This window comes from Heterodontus francisci, chromosome 8 (genome assembly GCF_036365525.1).
Source record: "Heterodontus francisci isolate sHetFra1 chromosome 8, sHetFra1.hap1, whole genome shotgun sequence".
Lineage (NCBI taxonomy): Eukaryota > Metazoa > Chordata > Chondrichthyes > Heterodontiformes > Heterodontidae > Heterodontus > Heterodontus francisci.
The window spans coordinates 92,430,295-92,451,379 of record NC_090378.1 but is presented as its reverse complement, the minus strand read 5'-3'; the positions used below and the strand labels follow the sequence as shown (position 1 = coordinate 92,451,379).

The window sequence follows — 21,085 nt, the reverse complement described above, 5'->3', positions numbered from 1 at the left end:
AAAATAGGTATAAGTTATGCTAATTCTTCTTAAACAATGGCTAGGCCTCATCTGGAGTATTGTATTTAATTGTGGGCAGCACACTTTAAGAAGGCTGTGAAGGCCTTTGAGACAGTACCTGGGAGATTTACTAGAATGGTACCAGGAATGAAAGATTTCATTTAGGCCAGACTAGAGAAACTGGAGTTGTTCTCCTTAGAGCCGAGAAGATTACAGGGAGATTTGATAGAAGCATTCAAAATCATAATTTTTATTTTATTCGTTCATGGGATGTGGGTGTCGCTGGATAGGCCTGCATTTATTGCCCATCCTTAATTGTGCTGTCAATGGTGCTGCCGAAGGAATCTTGGTGAGTTGCCACAGTACATCTTGTAGATGGTACACATGGCTGCCACTGTGCATTGAGTCCAGTTTTTCTAGGGCTTCTTGATGACACACTCGATGGTACATGAGGAGAAATTGTTTCCAGAAGCAGAAGGTAACCAAAGGACACAAATTTAAGGCAATTGACAGAAGAACCAGAGGCTCCTTTAAGGAAACACTGTTTTTACACAGCAATTTGTTGTGATCTTGAATGCACACCCTGAAAGGGTGTTGGAAACAGATTCAATAAGAGCTGTCAATAGGGAATTGGATAATTTTCAGGGCTATGGGGAAAGAGTAGGGTTGGTGGGACCAGTTGGATATCTCTTTCAAAGAGTCAGTACAGGCACAGTGGTCTAAATGGCTTCCTTCCATGCTATATCAGTCGATGATCCTCTGAAGTGCATTTCCTAGTCCTACCCCCAGAAATAAGGAATTCAGGGGAAACCTTTTTAGTCAGAGTGGTGAGAAGGTGAATTAACTACCACATGGGATGGTTGAGGGAAGTAGCATAGATTTGGCCATTGTAAATTGCCCCTAGTGTAGGTAGGTGGTAGGGAATATGGGATTACTGTAGGGTTAGTATAAATGGGTGGCTGTTGGTCGGCACAGACTCGGTGGGCCGAAGGGCCTGTTCCAGTGCTGTATCTCTAAATAAATAAAAAAATAAAATAAATAGATGCATTTAAAAGGAAGCTAGATAAATACACAGGGGAGAAAGGAATTGAAGGCTATGTTGATAGAGTGAGTTAAAATAGGGCAGGAGGAGACCTGCTGGACCAAATAGCCTGCTTATGTGCCATAAACTCTATGTCATTCTATGCAAATGTGATCAGTTAATTCAGCACAAACCAGGGATCAAACTTGGGACCTTACTGATCTGTAAGGCTCAGGCCCAAACCACTTGGTGTAGTGACACACTGAACTATGAGTGGCACCCATACCCACAGATTTTAACATAAAATCAACAAACCCTTCATTCCAGCAGTAAATTCGTTAATCAGGTAACATCACTCAGAATGACAAATTCAGGCAGGCCCAGTCATGCATAACTGTTGCGCAATAACCTTTATTGTAATGGAAAAAAAGCAGAGGCATGGTGAGTTTACAGCTAATGCAATAACAGATGACACAGCTGGAATGGCTGAGACAGACTATGACCCATCCTCTAAAGTATAAGGTGTGGCTATCACACCCAGCTAATAAAGGAAACTGCAACCTTATTTAGAAAATCAACTTATTACAGTATTCAGTGAGTGGTAATGAAGGTATCTTAGGCTGCTTGTGTAATGGACCAAAGGATCGTAGCTTCAACATCCTGCATTAACCACACTAATTGCTCATGGTGATATAATTGTATTTCTAGACTGTGTTTACACTGAGACAAGGGGCAGAATTTTGTGCTGCCCTTGGAGACGGGCATGGAGGCAGGAGGACAAAGTAATGGCAGGGGTCACTGTTCTCAATGTTGCCTGGATCCCCGGCCATTTTGTCCTGGGCAGGGAAGGCTGAAGATGGCCTCCCGCTCCAGGTCAACTGAGGTCTTAAGTGGCCAATTAATGGCCACTTAAGGGCCTCTTCCCACATCCATCTCAGTTTAATGGAAGGTGGAGGGGTCGCCATGGGGAAACACCACCAGGTAAAGCTTGGCGGCCTCCTAGTGGGGACAGGGGTTCCCTCCTTTGGGGAAACCCAAGACCCAAAGGGCCCCTCCGGTGGCATTGGCCATCCTCCCTCCCCGGGACGAATCCCCCACAAACTTTACCAACCCCACCCTACCCTGTCGCCGGGGTCTGCCTGACAGGCCCCGGCAACCCCAACTCCACTTTCCTCTCCTGGGGTTTTCTCCTCTCTTTGGTACTGTGCTCCAAGTGGCGCTGCGGTACAGCAGAGCTGCCGGCCTTCAATTGGCCGGCAGCTCTGAAGACGGGAGCATGTCCCTAACAGGAACAGCATCCCTGACGGAGAGCAGTTAATTGGCTGCCCACCATTAAATTTTTTTCATTCATTCCAGGGAGGTGTGCATCACTGTCTAGGCCAGCATTTATTGCCCATCCCTAATTGCCTTTGAGAAGGTGGTAGTGAGCTGCCTTCTTGAACCATTGTAGTTCATGTGGAGTAGGTACACAAACAGTGCTGTTAGGAAGGGAGTTCCAGGATTTTGACAGTGAGGGAACAGCGATGTAGTTCCAAGTCAGGATGGTGTGTGGCTTGGAGGGGAACCTGCAGGTGGTGGCATTCCCATGCATCTGCTTCCCTGGTCCTTCTAGGTGGTAAAGGTCGCAGGTTTGGAAGGTGCTGTCTAAAGGTGCGTTGCTGCAGTGCAGTGATGAAGGGTCACTGACCTGAAATGTTAACTCTGTTTATCTCTCCACAGATGCTGCCAGACCTGCTGAGTATTTCCAGCACCTTTTGTTTTTATTTCAGATTTCCAGCATCTGCAATATTTTGCTTTTATTTTAAAACTTAAGCAGAGATCTTTTGTCGTCCATGTGTGGCTCTCCCCTATTTACCTCTTTTCCCGCTGCCTCTCCAAATCAAGGCCCACTGAGAGGCTGGAGATCTGCAGTTGGAGGTTTGAAAAGAGGGAATGTGATTTTGCACATTCCAGTTTAAATGGAGAATTGGGGCAGGATTTTCAAAGGAGGATGGGGGTGGGACAGGTGTGTAATTTCATATCGCTGGCCATTGTGCCAGTTTCTCAGCGCCATCCCACCTCCGAACACATTTCGGAAAGGCGGATCAGGTGCAGAAGGGCTAATCACCCGCAAGCAGCAGGTAGCTTGTTCATTAAAAGGCCTGTGAAGACCATTGTTCGAAGGCTGACTGGAATTTTCCAGTCGGCCTGCAGGCCCCCGCAGCTTCGGGAGCACGGCAGGTGCCTGGAGGCGGCATCCTGATGGCAGACTGGGAGGGGCAGCACCGCAGGATGACTTTGAGGCCCCCACCACTTACTTTGGCCACAGGCCCTCCTATGGACGGGTTCCTACTCCTGAATGATAGTCCAGCAGGTGTGGCCATTTTTTTATTTCAAGTATTTTATAAGTGCTGAGAGTGGGGGTCAGACAAAGGGCCAGGCCGGGTCTCCCCCCACCTTACAACCTCTGCCAGAACCCCCGTTGCCAGAATAAAATGCAGTCCATAGTGTGAGACTGAGGTCTCGCATTTGCCAGACCAAGTATGAAGAAAGTAGGTCCTTTCTTTTAAGGACATTAATCATGTTTTTTATAGGATCATTTTGACTGTTGCTAACATGTAAGCTACATGTTTTTGAATTCAATCCAATTGCCATGATGGGATTTGAACTCACAACCTCTGGAGGACTTGTCAGTAGCAGGTTCACTAGGCTACCATACCTGATATACCCTCTTTCATGAATCAGATCAATATGTAACACGCTGTACATTAGATGCTCTAACTATGTTGTGCCCTTTCCAGGTTTTCCATGTATACTCCAATATACAGTGCACACAATGGACAACGAGTGAAATGCAGTTGATGTGAATCAAGCAAATGTGCATTCAAGTCCTCTCACCATTTATAACGCACCATCTCTGAACTGAAATTGACATAAAAATTACTCTCAAATTGATTTCATTTGCTGTTGGGGTGTGGAATTCATGGAGAATGATGCCAGGCCCGCTCTGGTCTCAGACTGCCTTTATAAATAAAAACAAGAAATGCTGGAAATACTCAGCAGGTCTGGCAGTATTTGTGGAGAGAGAAGCAGAGTTCACGTTTCCGGTCAGTGACCTTTCATCAGAACTGGCAGATATAAGAAATGTAAAAGATTTTAAGCAAGTAAAACGGGGGTGGGGCAAGAGATAACAAAAGAGAAGCTTTTGATAGGACAAGGTCACAGAATAGCTGACCAGAAGTACATGGAGCAAAGGCAAACAATATGTTAATGGTGTGTTGAAAGATAAAGTGTTAGTACAGAGAGGGTGCTAATGGATTGAAAACTGAACAGCCACAAGCACAAACATGAAAAAAACACAGTGGGTAGGCACAGTAGAAGCAAACTGAACAAACTAAAATAAAATAAACACAAAAAAGAAAAAAGAAAAAATAACTAAAAATAAAAGTAAAATGGGGGGAGGGGACCGTCATGCTCTGAAATTTTTGAACTCAGTGTTCAGTCCGGCAGGCTGTAGTGTGCCTAATCGGTAGATGAGATGCTGTTCCTTAAGTTTGCATTGATGTTCACTGGAACACTGCAGCAATCCCAGGACAGAGATGTGAGCATGAGAGCAGGGGGGAGTGTTGAAATGGCAAGCAGCCGGAAGCTCGGGGTCGTGCTTTCAGACTGAGCAGAGGTGTTCCGCAAGGTGATCACCCAGTCTGTGCTTGGTCTCCCCAATGTAGAGGAGACCACATTGTGAGCAGCGAATACAGTATACTAAATTGAAAGAAGTATAAATAAATCGCTGCTTCACCTGAAAGGAGTGTTTGGGGCCTTGGATAGTGAGGAGAGAGGAGGTAAATGGGCAGGTATTACACCTCCTGCGATTGCAGGGGAAGGTGCCCTGGGAAGGGGACGAGGTGGTGGGGGTAATGGAGGAGCGGACCAGGGTGTCGCGGAGGGAATGATCCCTTCAGAATGCTGATAGGGGAGGGGAGGGGAAGATGCCTTTGGTAGTGGCAACACGCTGGAGGTGGTGGAAATGGATGATCCTTTGGATATGGAGGCTGATAGGGTGGAAAGAGAGGACAAGGGGAACCCTGTCGCGGTTCTGGGAGGGAGGGGAAGGGATGAGGGCAGAGGTGCGGGGAATGGGCCTGACACGGTTGAGGGCCCTGTCAACCACAGTGGGGGGGAATCCTCATTTGAGGAAAAAGGAAGACATATCAGAAGCTTTTATAAATGATGTATTTAACCTAACCAAAGAACTGTTAGCTCTGAGTGCTACTCATAGCTAATGTGAGCTATGGAGAACATAAGAACATAGAAATAGGAGCAGGAGTATGCCATTCATCCACTTGAACCTGCTCCGCCATTCAATCAGATCATGGCTGATCTGGTTGTGGCCTTAACTCCACTTTCCTTCTGGCCCCCCATAATCCTTTACTCCCTGGTAGATCAAAAATCTGTCTAACTCATCCTTGAATACATTCAATGACCCAGCCTGCACTGCTCTCTGGGGTAGAGAATTCCAAAGATTAACGACCCTCTGAGAGAAGAAATTCTTCCTCATCTCTGTCTTAAATGGGAGACACCTTATTTTGAAACTGTGCCCCATGAGGGGAAACATCCTCTCAGTATCTAATCCTGTCAAGCCCCCTCAGAATCATATATGTTTTAATAAGGTCACCTCCCATTCTTCTAAACTCCAATGAGTATAAGCCCAACCTGCTCAAGCTTTCCTCATAAGACAAACTCTTCATCCCAGGAATCAGCCTAGTGAACCTTCTCTGAACTGCTTCTAATGCAAGCATAACCCTTCTTAAATAAGGAGGTCAAAGCTGTATGCAGTGTTCTAGCTGTGGTCTCACCAATGCCCTATACAATTGTAGCAAGACTTCCCTATTTTTATACTCCATCTCCCTTGCAATAAATGCCAACATTCCATTGGCGTTCCTAATTACTTGCTGTACCTACATGCTAACATTTAGTGATTGATATACAAGGACACCCAGATCTGTCTGTACTGCAGCACTCTGCAGTCTCTCTCCATGTAGATAATATTCTGCTTTCCTATTCTTCCTGCCAAAGTGGCTAACCTCACATTTTCTCACTTTATACTCCATCTGCTAAATTTTTGCCCACTCACATAACCTATCTATATACTTTTGCAGACTCTTTGTGCCCTCTTCACAACTTGCTTTCCCACCTATCTTTGTATTATCAGTACATTTGGCTACAATACACCCAGTCCCTACATCCACATATAGATCATAAATAGTTGAGGCTCTGGCATTGATCCTTGTGGCACCTCACTAGATACAGTTTGCCAACCTGAAAATTACCCATTTATCCCAACTCTCTCTTTCCTGTTAGTTAGCCAATCCTCTATCCATGCTAATATATTACCCCAACACCATGAACTCTTATCTTGTGTAGTAACCTTTTATGTAGCACCTTATTGAATGCCTTTTGGAAATCCAAATACACTACATCTACTGGTTCCTTTTTATCCACCCTGCTTATTACATCCTCAAAGAGCTCTAATAAATTTGTCAAACACAATTTCCCTTTCAAAAAACTATGCTGACTCTGCTTGATTATATTATGATTTCCTAAATGTCCTGCTATTACTTCCCTAATAATAAATTCCAGCATTTTCCCACTGACAGATGTTAGGCTAACTGGCTTTCTGCCTTCCTCCTCTCTTGAATAGAGGCTTTCCAATCCACTGGGACCTTTCCAGAATCTAGGGAATTTTGGAACATTATAACCAATTCATCTACTATCTCCAGAAAACACCAAATCTCGCATGTAGGTTTTGGCCATAATGAGCCCACAGCTAAGTGCAACATGAGTAATAAAGATAGAATGGGGAAAATATGTATCCAAAGGATGTGGACAGAGACTGAAGGTTAATAGAACAGAGAAATGGAATTCATAACAGGTAACAGCTAATTTCATCATTCCACCCCACTCCCACTATCCTGAAGGTGATAACGTCTGGTGGCACCGAACGTGATAAATGTCACAAGTCCTGAGTATCTGATTGAATGATTTTCCCCTATTTACTGTGGGGGTCATTCGGGCCTAATCCTGTACTTACCCAGCATCTCACACACACACACACACACACACACTTTTCAGAAGGGTTCATGATCAGTAGCGGGATCCTTGGATAATTTTTCCTTTTCCTCACTCAAGGGGGAACTATCACCTGAGGTAAGTGCAGCCAACTCAGCATAGACAAGGAACCTTCCTGCTCTGTGTGGCTCACCACTACAGCACATGGTTCATTTATCCACTAAACCACAACTAATTCTAATTCGTATGGCTGTCCGAGGCACTTGTTCAGAGGTGGCCACCTGAGCCATTGTAGAAGTTCATTACTGTCACTCGGTGTGAAAGTTCAGACTGAGCTATGATAGGAGAAGTGATAGGAGAAGACACAGAACAAAGGTCAAACATTTTATATTGGTACTCTAACCATCCACTTCAACAGGACAGTGGGGCATTGTGCATGGAGGAGAAAGGGCAGCACCCAAAAGTTAATAAAAATAACCATAAGTAAATCAGCATATATTATAGATGAAATATATTGTGTGATGCTACAGTAGATCATAGACTCTTACAGCACAGCTGGAGGCCAGTTGGCTCATCTTGCCTGTATTGGGTCTTTGAAAGAGCAGTCCAGTTATTCCCACTCCCTTTTTCCCCAAAATCCTGGAATTTTTTCCTTTTCAAGTATTCATCCAATTCCCTTTAGAAAGTTACTATTGAAACTGCATTCTTCACCCTTCAGGCATTGAATTTCATATCATATCACAAAATAAATTCTCCCCATCTCCCCTCTGGTTCTTTTCCCAATTATCTTAAATCTGTGTCCTTGAGTTACTGATGCTCCTGCCAGTGGAAAAGTTCTCTCCCTATTGACTCTATCAAAATGATAGATGAAAATGTTACTGCAAAACCATTACATTTTTTAACAAGATTTATTTAATCGGTTTGCTCTTGGCTAGACCGACAATGATCATTTTCAAACTTCGGTTCCACCCATTGACATATGACTACTATGTGTACACCCTGGAGGGCAGCATGAGTATCTGTTTCTCATGCCTCCATCTCCATGACACATCATTACCAACACTTCTTGTTAGTAACTGAGTTTTTTCTAACATGCGAGTCTATATTTAATCCTCATTCAAAAAAAAGGCAGTTAAATTTTTTACTAAGATGATAAATGATACCATCTGTTCAGGGAAAAGTTAAGAAATACTAAAGGACAGAAAGCACTGTTGGAGTCATTTATAGGCCCCCCTAATAGTAATCACAGTGTGGACAGAATATGTTTTTTTTATATTCGTTTGTGAACTGCGGGCATCACTGGTTAGGCCAGCATTTATTGCCCGTCCCTAATGGCCCTTCAGAAGGTGGCAGTGAGCTGGCTTCTTGAACCGCTGCAGTCTATGTGAGGTAGGTACACCCACAGTGTTGTTAGGGTGGGAGTTCCAGGATTTTTACCCAGCGACAGTGAAGGAACAGTGATATGGTTCCAAGTCAGGATGATGTGTGGCTTGGGGGGAACTTGCAGATGGTGGTGTTCCCATGCATCTGCTGACCTTGTCCTTCTAGGTGGTAGAGGTCATGGGCTTGGAAGATGCTGTTGAAGGACCCTTGGTGAGTTGCTGCAGTGCATCATGCTGATGCACTGCTGCCGCTGTGTGCCGGTGGTGGATGGAGTGAATATCGAAGGTGGTAGATGGAGTGTCAATCAGGAAATTAAAGAAGCATGACACAGGGTAAATGCATTAATAATGGAGAACCTTAATCTTCATATAGATTTGGCCATCCTAATTAGCAAAAGTAGCTTGGAGGACAAGTTCGTGGTACGCATTTCAGCCAGTTTTCTAAAACAATTTGTCAAGGAACCAACTAGGGCACAGGTCATTTTAGATCTAGTATTGTATAATGAAACAGGGTTAATTAGTAATCTTACAGTAAATGGTCCTTTGGGGGGGAATGATCATAACATGATTGACTTTCGTGCTACATTTGAGAATGGTGTGGTTAAGTCTGAAATTAGGGTCTTAACTTTAAATTTAAGCAAAGCCAAATACAGAAGTATGATGGGCACAACCTCAGATGTCCCAAAGTGCTTTACAGTCAAAAAGGTGTTTTTGAAGTGTTGTCACTGTTGTAGTTTTGGAAACGTGGCAGCCAATTTGTGCAAAGCAAGCTCCCACAACAGCAATGTGATAATGAGCAGATAATCTGTTTTTGTGATGTTGATTGAGGAATAAATATTGGCCAGGACACTGGGGAAAACTCCTCAGCTCTTCTTCGAAATGCTGCCATGGGATCTTTTACATCCACCTGACAGGATAAATGGGACCTCAGTTTAACATCCCATCCAAAAGACAGCACAGCACTCCCTCAGTACTGCACTGGAGCCTGAGCCTAGATTTTTTCACTTAAGACCAGGAATGGGACTTGAATCACAACCTTCTGACTGAGAGGGAAGAATACAACCAACTGAGCTACAGCTGACAGAATAAACATGGCACAAACAGGATGTGATTAACAACAGAATCAAATCTCCGCAGTCACTTGTGAACATTGCAGTGCTAGAGAGAGAGGATGTGCAAGGAGGGTCAAGGACAGGATCTATTTGGCTAGAGCTGAGGAACAAAAAACATGCAATTACATTGCTCGGTGTAGTCTATAGGCCACCAAATAGTGGGAAAGATGTAGAGTGACAAATTTGCAAGGAAATTTCAGAGAGGTGCAGGAATTATAAAGTGGTTATAATGGAGGACTTTAATCATCTGAATATAGACTGGAGTAGTAGTGTAAACGGCAGAGAGGGGCAAGAGTTCCTAGAATGTGTTCAGGAGAATTTTCTATAACAGTATGTTTCCAGTCCAATGAGAAAGGAGGCACTGCTAGATGTGGTTCTAAGGAATGAGGTGGGCCAAGTGAATCACGTGTAAGTAGGGGAACAACTTTTTTTATTTGTTTTGTGGGATGTGGGCGTCGCTGGCCAGCCCAGCATTTATTGCCCATCCCTAATTGCCCTTGTACTAAGTAGCTTGCTAGGCCATTTCAGAGGGCATTTTAAGAGTCAACCACATTGCTGTGGGTCTGGAGTCACATGTAGGCCAGACCAGGTAAGGATGGCAGATTTCCTTCCCTAAAGGACAATTAGTGAACCAGGTGGGTTTTTACAACAATCGACAATGGTTTCATGGTCGCCACTAGACTATCTTTTTTAAATACCAGATTTAATAATTGAATTCAAATTTTACCATCAGCTGTGGTGGAATTCAAACCCATGTCCCCAGAGCATTAGCCTGGGTTCTGGATTACTAGTCTAGTGGCATTACCACCATGCCACCAACTTGAGGGGACAGTGAACATTGTATCATAAGGTTAGGTTGGCTATGGAAAAGGATAAGGAACAATCCAGAGCAACAATAATTAACTGGGGAAAGCCAATTTCAATGGGGTAAGAATGGATCTGGCCCAGATAAATTGGAATCAAAGGTTGGCAGGCAAAACGGTAACTGAACAATGGGCTGCCTTTAAAGAAGAGATAGTTTGGGCACAGTTAAGGTATATTCCCATGAAGGGGAAAGGTAGGGCAAACAAATATACAGCTCCCTGGATGACAAAAAAGATAGAGGTTAAGATGAAGAAGAAAAAGTGTGCTTATGACAGGTGCCAGGTGGTTAATACAACCGAGAACCAGGCTGAATATAAAAGGTTCAGAGGAGAGATGAAAAAGCAAATAAGAGAAGCGAAGAGAGTATGAGAAGTGACTGGCAGCTAAGTGAATCCAAAAGTCTTCTATAGGCATATTAATAGTTTAACATGTGTCCTAGGCCCAACCATCTTCAGCTGCTTCATCAATGACCTTCCTTCAATCATAAGGTCAGAAGTGGGGATGTTCGCTGATAATTGCACAATGTTCAGCATCATTCCTGATTCCTCAGATACTGAAGCAGTCCATGTAGAAATGCAACAAGACTTGGACAATATCCAGGCTTGGGCTGATAAGTGGCAAGTAACATTCGCCCCACACAAGTGCCAGGCAATGACCATCTCCAACAAGAGAGAATCTAACCATCTCCCCTTAACATTCAATGGCATTATCATCGCGGAATCCCCCACTATCAACATCCTAGGGGCTACCATTGACCAGAAACTGAACTGGAGTAGCCATATAAATACCATAGTTACAAGTGCAGGTCAGAGGTTAGGAATCCTGCGGCGAGTAACTCACCTCCTGACTCTCCAAAGCCTATCCACCATCTACAAGGCACAAGTCAGGAGTGTGATGGAATACTCTCCACTTTCCTGGATGGGTGCAGCTCTAACAACACTCAAGAAGCTCGACACCATCAAAGACAAAGCAGCCCACTTGATTGGCACCCCATCTGCAAACATTCACTGCCTCCACCACCGATGCACAGTGGCAGCAATGTGCACCATCTACAAGATGCACAGCAGCAATGCACCAAGGCTCCTTAGTGAGCACCTTCCAAAACCACGACCTCTACCAACTAGAAAGACAAGGACAGCAAATGCATTGGTTTTGATCTTCTAGAGTTCCTTAGATTTTAGAACAGTCCCCATGGATTGGAAACTAGCAAATGTAACCCTGCCATTCAAGAAAGGAAGCAGAAAGAAAACAGAGAATGATAGGCCACTTAGCCTGACATCAGTAGTAGGGAAAATGATAAAATCTATTATTAAGGACATGGTAACAGGGCATTTAGAAAATCACAATATGATTAGACAGAGTGAACACAGTTCTGTGAAAGGAAAATCATGTCTGACAAATAGATTAAAGTTCTAGCAGGCTAGATGAGGAAGAAACAGTAAATGTCATATTTTTGGATATTCAGAAGGTATTCAATAAGATGCCGCAAGATTAGGGATCATGGGATTGGGGATAATATTTTAGCAGGATTGAGGATTGGTTAATGGACAGAAAATGGAGAGTAGGAATAAAAGGGTCATTTTCGGGATGGCAGGGTGTAATGTGTGGAGTGCTGCAAGGATCAATGCTTGGCCCTCAGCTGTTTACAGTCTATATCAATGGCTTAGATGAGGGGACCAGCTGTAATATATCCAAGTCTTCTCAGATACTAAAGCAGCCCACGTAGAAATGCAGCAAGACTTGGACAATATCCAGGCTTGCGCTGATAAGTGGCAAGTAAGGCAAGTAACAATCACGCAACACAAGTGCCAGGCAATGATTATCTCAAACAAGAGAGAACCTAACCAACTCCCCTTGACATTCAATGTCATTACAATCGCTGAATTCCCCACTCCTTATATTCTTAAATTGTGAACAAAACTCCCATGGTAGCTTTTTGAAAAATTATTTTCTTTTGGGTTATTCTCTTTTCCCTTTATTGACTTCCCATGTGGCCTACCAAGAATGTGATGTGGCAGCTGTTCTGTAACTAGTCAATAAAAGAAAAAAGATGTGCATTTTCTAATGCCTTATCATATCTCTCTGCAATAACTAAAATACTTAACATAAAATATTCTGAAGTTTAGTGATTGTTACTATGAAGGTAAAAGAAAACTGCAGCCATTTTGTGCTCATCAAGATGGCTCTAACAGCACTGAGCAGGTAACTATTTTCTGGTGCTGTTGATTAAGGGAGGAATGTTGACCAGGACTTTTTTCTTCAAATAGTCCCATCGGACTTTTAACCTCATTGAACACCTGGAACAGAGAACAAAGGAACAGGAGGTGGCCATTCATCACCTTGAGCCTGTTCCATCATTCAATCAGATTTTGGCTGATCTTAGCCTCCGCCCCCTCCCCCATTTACCCACCTTTGATCCATATCCCCCGATACCCTTACCTAACAAAAGTTTATCTATCTCAGTCTTAAAAATTTCAGCTGACCCAGCATCTACAGCATTCTGAGGGAGAGAGCTCCAGAATTTTCCTCCAGAAAGGCTGGGTGGATGCCAAATATGCCTGTCCATATTCAGGTCAGTGCATTGAAATGAAAGGTTAGTTACTCGAATACATCATCCAATGTATTTCCCTTCATTATCGCCTCAGCAACACTAAACATCATTCCTAGCCTACAGCACTGCTGAGGCATCACAGAACAGATTTTGAAAATAAAGAGACTCCCACCCGAAGTTGGAATGCATAAATTTTGTTCCCTGCGACCAGCACCACCGGCCATGCTGCAGTGTGCCAGGCACTTCAGCCATTTTCCTCAACCCCCAATCGGAGGTTGGCCAACTGGCAGCAGCGAAAATACCATTAGTGACCGCCAGCCTCTAAGCTATAAGCCAAAAAGCCTGACTCCAGGGGGTCCATCGGGGTTGGGGACAGATTGAAACATGGAGGGATGTCCCACCCTGATACAATTCCAGCGGGAACATCACCACAGAGGAAAATCAAAGGCCATCCTTTCCAACATCACCGGGAAACTGACGATAAAGAAAGTTGTCTAGATTTTCTGGTCGGGTATTAACCCAACTAAAAGTGGTGTGGTGAGGGGCTGACTCTACCATAGCTTCTGAGGTCTGCTTTACTGAAAAGAGAAAGACCTCAGGATATCGCAAAGCACTTTACAGCCAATGAAGTACCTTTGAAGTGTAGTCACTGTTGTAATTCAGGAAACACAGCAGCCAATTTGTGTGCAGCAAACTCCCACAAACAGCCAAGTAATATTGACCAGATAATCAGTTTTTAAATTCTGTTTGAGGGGTAAATATTGGCCAGGGGAATTCCCATGATCTTCTTCAAATATTCCTGTGGAATCTTTTACATCCACATGAGAGGGCAGGCAGAACCTTAGTTTAATATTCTATTGAAAGATGGCACCTCCCACAGTGCAACATTCCTTCAGTACTATACGGGAGGGTTAGCCTAGATTTTGTGCTCAAGTCTCCGGAGTGGGACCTGGACCTCCTGACTCAGAAGTGAGAATCCTACCAACCTGAGCCAAGGCTAACTGCTAAATTAATTGAAAATTAATGGAATTATCCATCAAGAGGAAACTTGAGCAATATGTATCTCATAGCAATCTAGTAAACAGCAATCAACGTGGATTCAGAAAGGGAAGGTCTTACCTGACCAATCTCGTTGACTTCTTTGAGAAAGTGACAACCCAAGTGAACTGTAGTAAGCCCCATGACATCGAATCATGGAATCTTACAGCACAGAAACAGGCCATGCGGCCTAACATGCTCGTGCCAGCTATCCATTTAGTCCACTTCCCTGCTCTTTCCCCATAGTTCTGCAAATGTTTCCCGTTCAAGTGTTTATCCAATTCCCTTTTGAAAGCAATAATTGAATCTGCTTCCACCGCCTTTTCAGGTAGTGCATTGCAGATCATAACAATTCATTTCATAAAGAAATTCCTCTTGACTGCCAAAAGGCTTCTGATAAAGGTCCAAATGAAAGGCCATCGCTTAAACACTAAGCTGTGACAATTCAGGATAAACCCTGGGAATGGATGGCTGAAGATAGGAAATGAGTTTGCATTACACAAGTTTGGGGGGAATTTTGTAGGCCCTGCAGGAGTGGTTTGCAGTGATGACTGGGAAAATATGGGTGTGGGGGTGGGGGGGGGGGGTGCGGTATGGTACAGGGTGGGGTATTGGCTGGGTGGAGGTGTGGGCGAGGGTATGGTACAGCAATCAGGGTGTGTATTAGGTGTTTTCTTTGCTGCTGTTAAGTGGGTGGGGGGGTTTACTGGTGTGGTGGTAATGGAGCGATGATTAAAGGAAAGTTGGAATTTGGTGCTGGGATGAAAGAGGAAAAATAAAAGATAAAAGGGTAATAAATATAAAAGGTTCAAGCTATATTAATCTTAAATCTGTGTAAAGGAAAAGAAAGCGTGCAGGTTGGTCAACATCCATGCTTGCAAAGCGGAATGCTATATAGCCCTGCCACTAATAATGCTTTGCAGAGTATCAGCGGGATCCACCAATGGAAAGCTGTCCCCGCCGCATGATTGCATATTTTTGCCGTGCTCACCGCTGGAACATAAATTGAAATATGTGATTGCGTGGGAACCAGCAAAAATGGCAGAAGTGGAAGTACCGCCAACTTCTAGTTCCACCATTGGAAACGCCATGAGATGCATAAAATACCACCCGCAATGTCAGAGTAGCAGGGAGGTAAAAACTGTGTTCAGTGTCTTAGGGCTCAGTGCTGCGACCACTGTTTTTAATTCGAATCCCACTGTCAGTGGTATGGACTATGATGGTCGACTGGAGAAATTTGGGCTTTTTGGCCTAGAAAGGAAGCAATCTTACAGAGGGATGTAAAATTTTTAGAAATGTTAGAAAGTTAACCTAGAGTATTACTTCAAATATCACAAAGGCTATGGGCCCTGACAACATTTCAGCAATAGTGATGACGACCTGTGCTCCAGAACTGGCTGCGCCTCTCGCCAAGCTTTTCCAGTACAGCAACAACACTGGCATCTATCCGACATTGTGGAAAATTGCTTAGGTATGTCCTGTGCACAAAATGCAGGGCAAATCCAAACCGGCAAATAACTGCCCCATAAGTCTACTCTCAATCATTAGCAAAGTGTTGGAAGGTGTTGTCGATTGTGCTATTAAGTGGCGTTTACTCAGCAATAACCTGCTCAGTGATGCTCAGTTTGGGCTCCACCAGGGCCACTCAGCTCCTGACCTCATTACAGCCTTGGTCCAAACATGGACAAAAGAGCTGAACTCAAAAGGTGAGGTGAGAGTGACTGTCCTTGACATCAAGGCAGTATTTAACCAAGTTTGGCATAAAGGAGCCCTAGCAAAGCTGGAGTCAATGGAAATCAGGGGGAAATCTCTCTGCTGGTTGGAGTCATACCTAGCACAAAGGAAAATAGTTGTGGTTGTTGGAGGTCAATCATCTCAGTCCCAGGACATCACTGCAGGAGTTCCTCAGGGTAGTGTCCTCAGCCCAACCATCTTCAGCTGCTTCATCAATGACCTTCCTTCATTCGTAAGGTACTCAGATACTGAAGCAGTCCGTGTCCATATGCAACAAGACCTGGGCAACAGTCAGGCTTGGGCTGATAAATGGCAAGTTGCATTTGCACCATACAAGTGCCAGGCAATTACCATCTCAAACAAGAGAGAATCCAATTATCTTCCCTTGGCATTCAATGGCCAATTACCATTGCTGAATCCTCCACTATCAACATCTTGACCAGAGGCTGAACTAAACCAGCCATGTAAGTACTGTGGCTAAAAGAGCAGGTCAGAGGTTAGGAATTCTGCAGCAAGTAACTCATCGACTGACTCCCCAAAGCCTGTCCACCATCTACAAGGCACAAGTCAGGAGTGTGATGGAATATTCTCTACTTGCCTGGATGAGTGAAGCTCCAATAACACTCAAAAAGTTCAACCTCATCCAGGACAAAGCAACCCGCTTGATTGACACCCCGTCCACCACCTTCAACATTCCCTCCCTTCACCACTGATGCACAGTTGCAGCAGAGTGTACCATCTACAAGAAACACTGCAGCAACTCACCAAGACTCCTTTGACAGCAGCTTCCAAACCTATGATCTCTACCACCTAGAAGAACAAGGGCAGAAGATGCAAGGGCAAGTTCCCCTCCGAGCCACACACCAACCTGTCTTGGAATTATATCGCTGTTCCTTCACTGTCATGGAATCAAAATCCTGGAACTCCCTTCCTAACAGCACTGTGGGTGTACCTACACCCCAAGAACTGCAGCAGTTCAAGAAGGTGGCTCATTACCACTTTCTCAAGGACAATTAGGGATGGGTAATAAATGCTGACCTAGCTCGCGACACTCACATCCCATGAAAGAATAAAAAAAATTAGACTGTGAGAGCAGAACTGCGGCACACTAGTTCAAACTAATAAGTAAATTCAAGACTGATATCAGTTCATTCTTTTTCACACAATGATTGATCAATGGGTGGAATAAACCTCGATATAGATAGTGGAGGGAAAAAGCCTTGGAATCTTAAAAAAAATGTATGCTACAATAGGGTTGGGGGAGTGGTTGGTGTTCGAATCTCTCTCAATGGATGAACTAAGGCCTCCCTCATCCATTATTATCTTATGATTTTATAACTATAGATTACTATACCTGATAGATAACAAGTCTGGAATATGCTGTGGGAGTAAGTACTGCACAAGGTCTATATGGAAGATCATCATCCTTCTCCAACTTAGTATCCTCATTCCAACTTGGGAGTTTCAATTGCATTCTGATGCAGCCAACTCTTCTTGTATATTTTCAAAGTTGACACAGCTACAGACAACCTTGGCAATGTGCCAGGATCCTAGCTGAGGTGCAGACTTTTGGACCTTGTCCAGACCTCAGAAAACGTACGTCAAACAACCCACACACACAGAATACCTGCTCATTAACACCACAGAAGGCAGTTTGAAAACTGCAGAAGCCAATTCAGTCCACAAAGAGTTAGTAAGTCATAAGATGTTGCCTAGTTACTAAACGGTTTACTATTGTTTTAAATAAACTTGTCAAGGAGAACTGCTTTTATTCCAGATGGACATTAAATATTTTTAGATGCAGTCTGGAATATACAGGGAAACATATTGATACTTGATAGTTTCAAACTAAAGCTTGCTCTTTTGAGATAGAGACGGAGCATTATTTCCTTGAAAAAAATTTAGTTTTAAAACATTAAGTGTGCTGACTTCTCTTTAGCCATTTATAACTCTGAATCCACTTCTTTTGACTCCAATTGGTCATAAATCTAACAAACACTTCATGCTTTAGCTCCACAATGGAAAATCACTGCTCTGTGATTCGGTCACGAACTATAATGTGAGTCACTACTTTTATATACTAGAGCGTCAGAGTGTATTGGCAGCACTACCAATCATCATTACTACCTTAAACCTTTGTGATTTTGAGGTCATGCGCTGTACTTTGTGATCAATGTGCTGGCGATAGTTATAAAGAATGAAAACTAATGGGACCTTGTATGTCAATAGTCCCACTCTCCCCCACCCACCCTCCCTCTCCCCAGTCCCAGTCCCAGTACATAAATCACCTGCTAGCACAGGGATTTCACAAAATGAAGTTTATGCAAGCCAGTCTTTAACAATGTGAATGACCAATCTGTCCTCTGGATCCCATTGAATTTACGTCATGTTGTAATCATTAAAATCAAGAACCCTTCCTCCGGACAGAGTGAAAACTTCCACAAGACTGGAATGTATTGTCTGAAAGGGTGGTGGAAATAGAATCAATAGGAACTTTCGAAGGGAATTGGATAAATGATTGAAAAGGAAAAATTTGCAAGGCTATGACGAAAGTTCAGGGAGTGGTACTAATTGGATAGCTCTTTCAAATAGCCGGCACGTGCACGATGGACCAAATGGCCTCCTTCTGTGCTGTATGATTCTATGATTCAGAAGCCAAAATACCTAGGCAACAAAAATCAAGCACGCGCCTAAACTCGAAACTTACAAAACCTCATCACGGCTCATTTGCACTGAGTTACAAAAGATCAAATATTCTGTTATTGCTCCCACTGCCTGGGAATATTTTGCTCTTTTTCAGAATGGTGGAGATGAGAAGCTAATGAGTAAATGGAATAAAATGCTGTAGCTCCTACTGGCTGAAATCAGATTTGAAATAAGCCAATTAATGCCTTCGCGTTACCACATATATGTGCTACATCACATAGTAGGATCCCACTTGTCATTATTGTGTCTATTTAAAGTCCCAGCATAGCTGGGAGTACATCAGTAAGCTATTGTCAGCTCCCTGCCAATGCCAATAGCTAATTAGTTGGGAGGAGCCCCCTTTTCCTCTGATCTATTTAATAGCTCCCCAGCTGAGATCAGGAACTCATCATGTCAGGCTACAAATCTCACATCTCACTGCTCGACAGCACAGACTAATGACGCATTACCTCAAAAGCAGCCCATGTGCAGAAGGAGTAAATTGGGAAATAATCACACGATGCACACATAGGGCTGAATTTTACATGTCCATGGCCGAGATTGATGGCAGAAATAAACTATGGGCGGACCGCTTGTCGCGGAGCCGCCGCAATATTAAACGCGGTAGCTCATTTAAATGGCCTGGGGCAGACCGCCCCCACAATGATGTGGAAGGGCGGGCTATCCATCCCCGGCAACAGCGTCAGGCACCATTTTTAAAAGGCTTCGAGCCCTTACATTTCATTTAAATATTTAAAGATATAGTAAATTAAAATGGATTCAATAAGATTAAATAGATTTCTAGCCGCTCTCCTACCACCCCCCCCATGAGCAAACATGTCATTACTTGCCCTCTCCCCCCAAAATACTTACCTTGTGCACCTGACCTCCTCCCACAAAGTTCACAAACTTTTATCTTTACCCCTTCCCACCATCCCCTACACCAATCAAATTGCTCTGATGTCACAGCACTCCCACCCAACCACCCTCCCGAACACAGAGAAACTTACCTGCTACCCCCTCCTCACTAGTGTTAAGCCTCGGGTCTCCGGATGAGATCCGTAGGCACAGGAGTGCCGGCCACCAGCACTAGTATCGGAGTGGAATGGACGGCAGGAGCAGGTAAGTACTTAATTCATTAATTAACATTTATTTAAATACTTAAATTTGCCTCCCTTTGTCAGGTGGCGGGGGGGCCGCTACAAGGCCTTGCCGCCGCCGGCAATATTGGGCCGGGCCTTCCCGGCATTGAGGCCCATTGCAGGCCTCTCCCGGAGGCATTTTCCAGCCCCACTCCCTCCACAACCCCCAATGTCGGGGGAGGGCTGGGGTGGGGGGGGAGGTGCTGTAAATTCCAGTCCATTATTAAAAGGACTTTATTTCAAAGAAATGACTGACAAGCGTTTGTGCATTGTTCCCCCATTGTAAATGTTCTTTCTTTTCTTCTGTCCTGAAGGCACTGCCCATCACCCTTCTGGGGTAGAGTGCCATGAGCAGTGCCACCTGATGGCACTGTGACCAAATGTCCATGTGGAAACTTTGACAATGAGTAGGACCCTACCAAATTCATGGCTGTGAAAAATGCACCACGGACCATGAAATCTCGGGTCCTCATGTTTTACATGGCACCCACCCTGCATGGCGGAGGCAACCTTGCCGCTGGTAAGATCCCAGCAGCAGCAGGAAGAGGCCCTTAATTGGCCATTAATAGGTCACTTAAGGGCCTCAATTGGCCTCTGGGCAGGAAGGCCGTCATCAGCTTATCTCGCACCCAGTAAAATTGCTTGGCAACAGGGAGGTAACAGGCCTCCGGCCCCGCCACCTGTTGTGATTCTCCCTGCCTCTCTGCCTCAAGCCCCACCTCAGGTGGGGCCCATAAAATCCAGCCCGTAGTCACTGTTGTAATGTAGGAAACACAACAGCTAATTTGCGCGTCACAAGATCCCACAAACAACAATGTGATATTGATCAGATAATTTTTTTAAATTTGCTGGTTGAGGAATAAATATTGACCTGGAGCAGAACATTATTAGGACCCTCCCACTTCATTTACATGGCTGCCCTTTGCTTGCTTCTCCTCCAGGCCTACAGCACATGAAAGTGGAACCCTAGATAAATTTTTAATTTCTGTAACCAAGGAAACCAAGGCCTGCTGTGGCAGCCCTACTGTTTCCCTTATTGAGATTGGCTAGCTCAGCACAGAATGGGGCACAGCTGTGGCCCCAGCAGTGATCCTTGCAGTACCCCACTAGTAACAGCCTGCCATCCTGAGAATGACCCGTTTATTCCTACTCTCTGTTTCTGTCTGTTAATTAATTCTCAATTCATACCAGTATTTTACCCCCAATCCTATGTGCTCTAATTTTGTTTACTAACCTCCTGTGTGGGACCTTATCAAAAGCCTTCTGAAAATCTAAATATACCACATCCACTGTTTCTCCTTTATCTATGCTACAAGTAACATCCTCAACAAACTCCAACAGGTTTGTCAAACATGATTTCCCTTTCAGAAATTCATGTTGAATCTACCCAATCATATCATTATTTTACCTACTACTGAACTCAAACTAACAGGTCTATAGTTCCCCGTTTTCTCTCTCCCTCCTTTCTTAACTAGTGGGGTTATGTTTTTTACTTTCCAGTCTGCAGG

The 21,085-nt window shown here is 44.1% G+C and overlaps 1 long non-coding RNA gene across 1 annotated transcript in view; it reads right to left on the bottom strand.

Moving 5' to 3' along the window:
* Positions 1-21,085, bottom strand: part of LOC137373019 (uncharacterized) — a 241,285-nt gene that overhangs the window by 175,307 nt on the left and 44,893 nt on the right. The gene's annotated exons all lie outside the window — the stretch shown is intronic.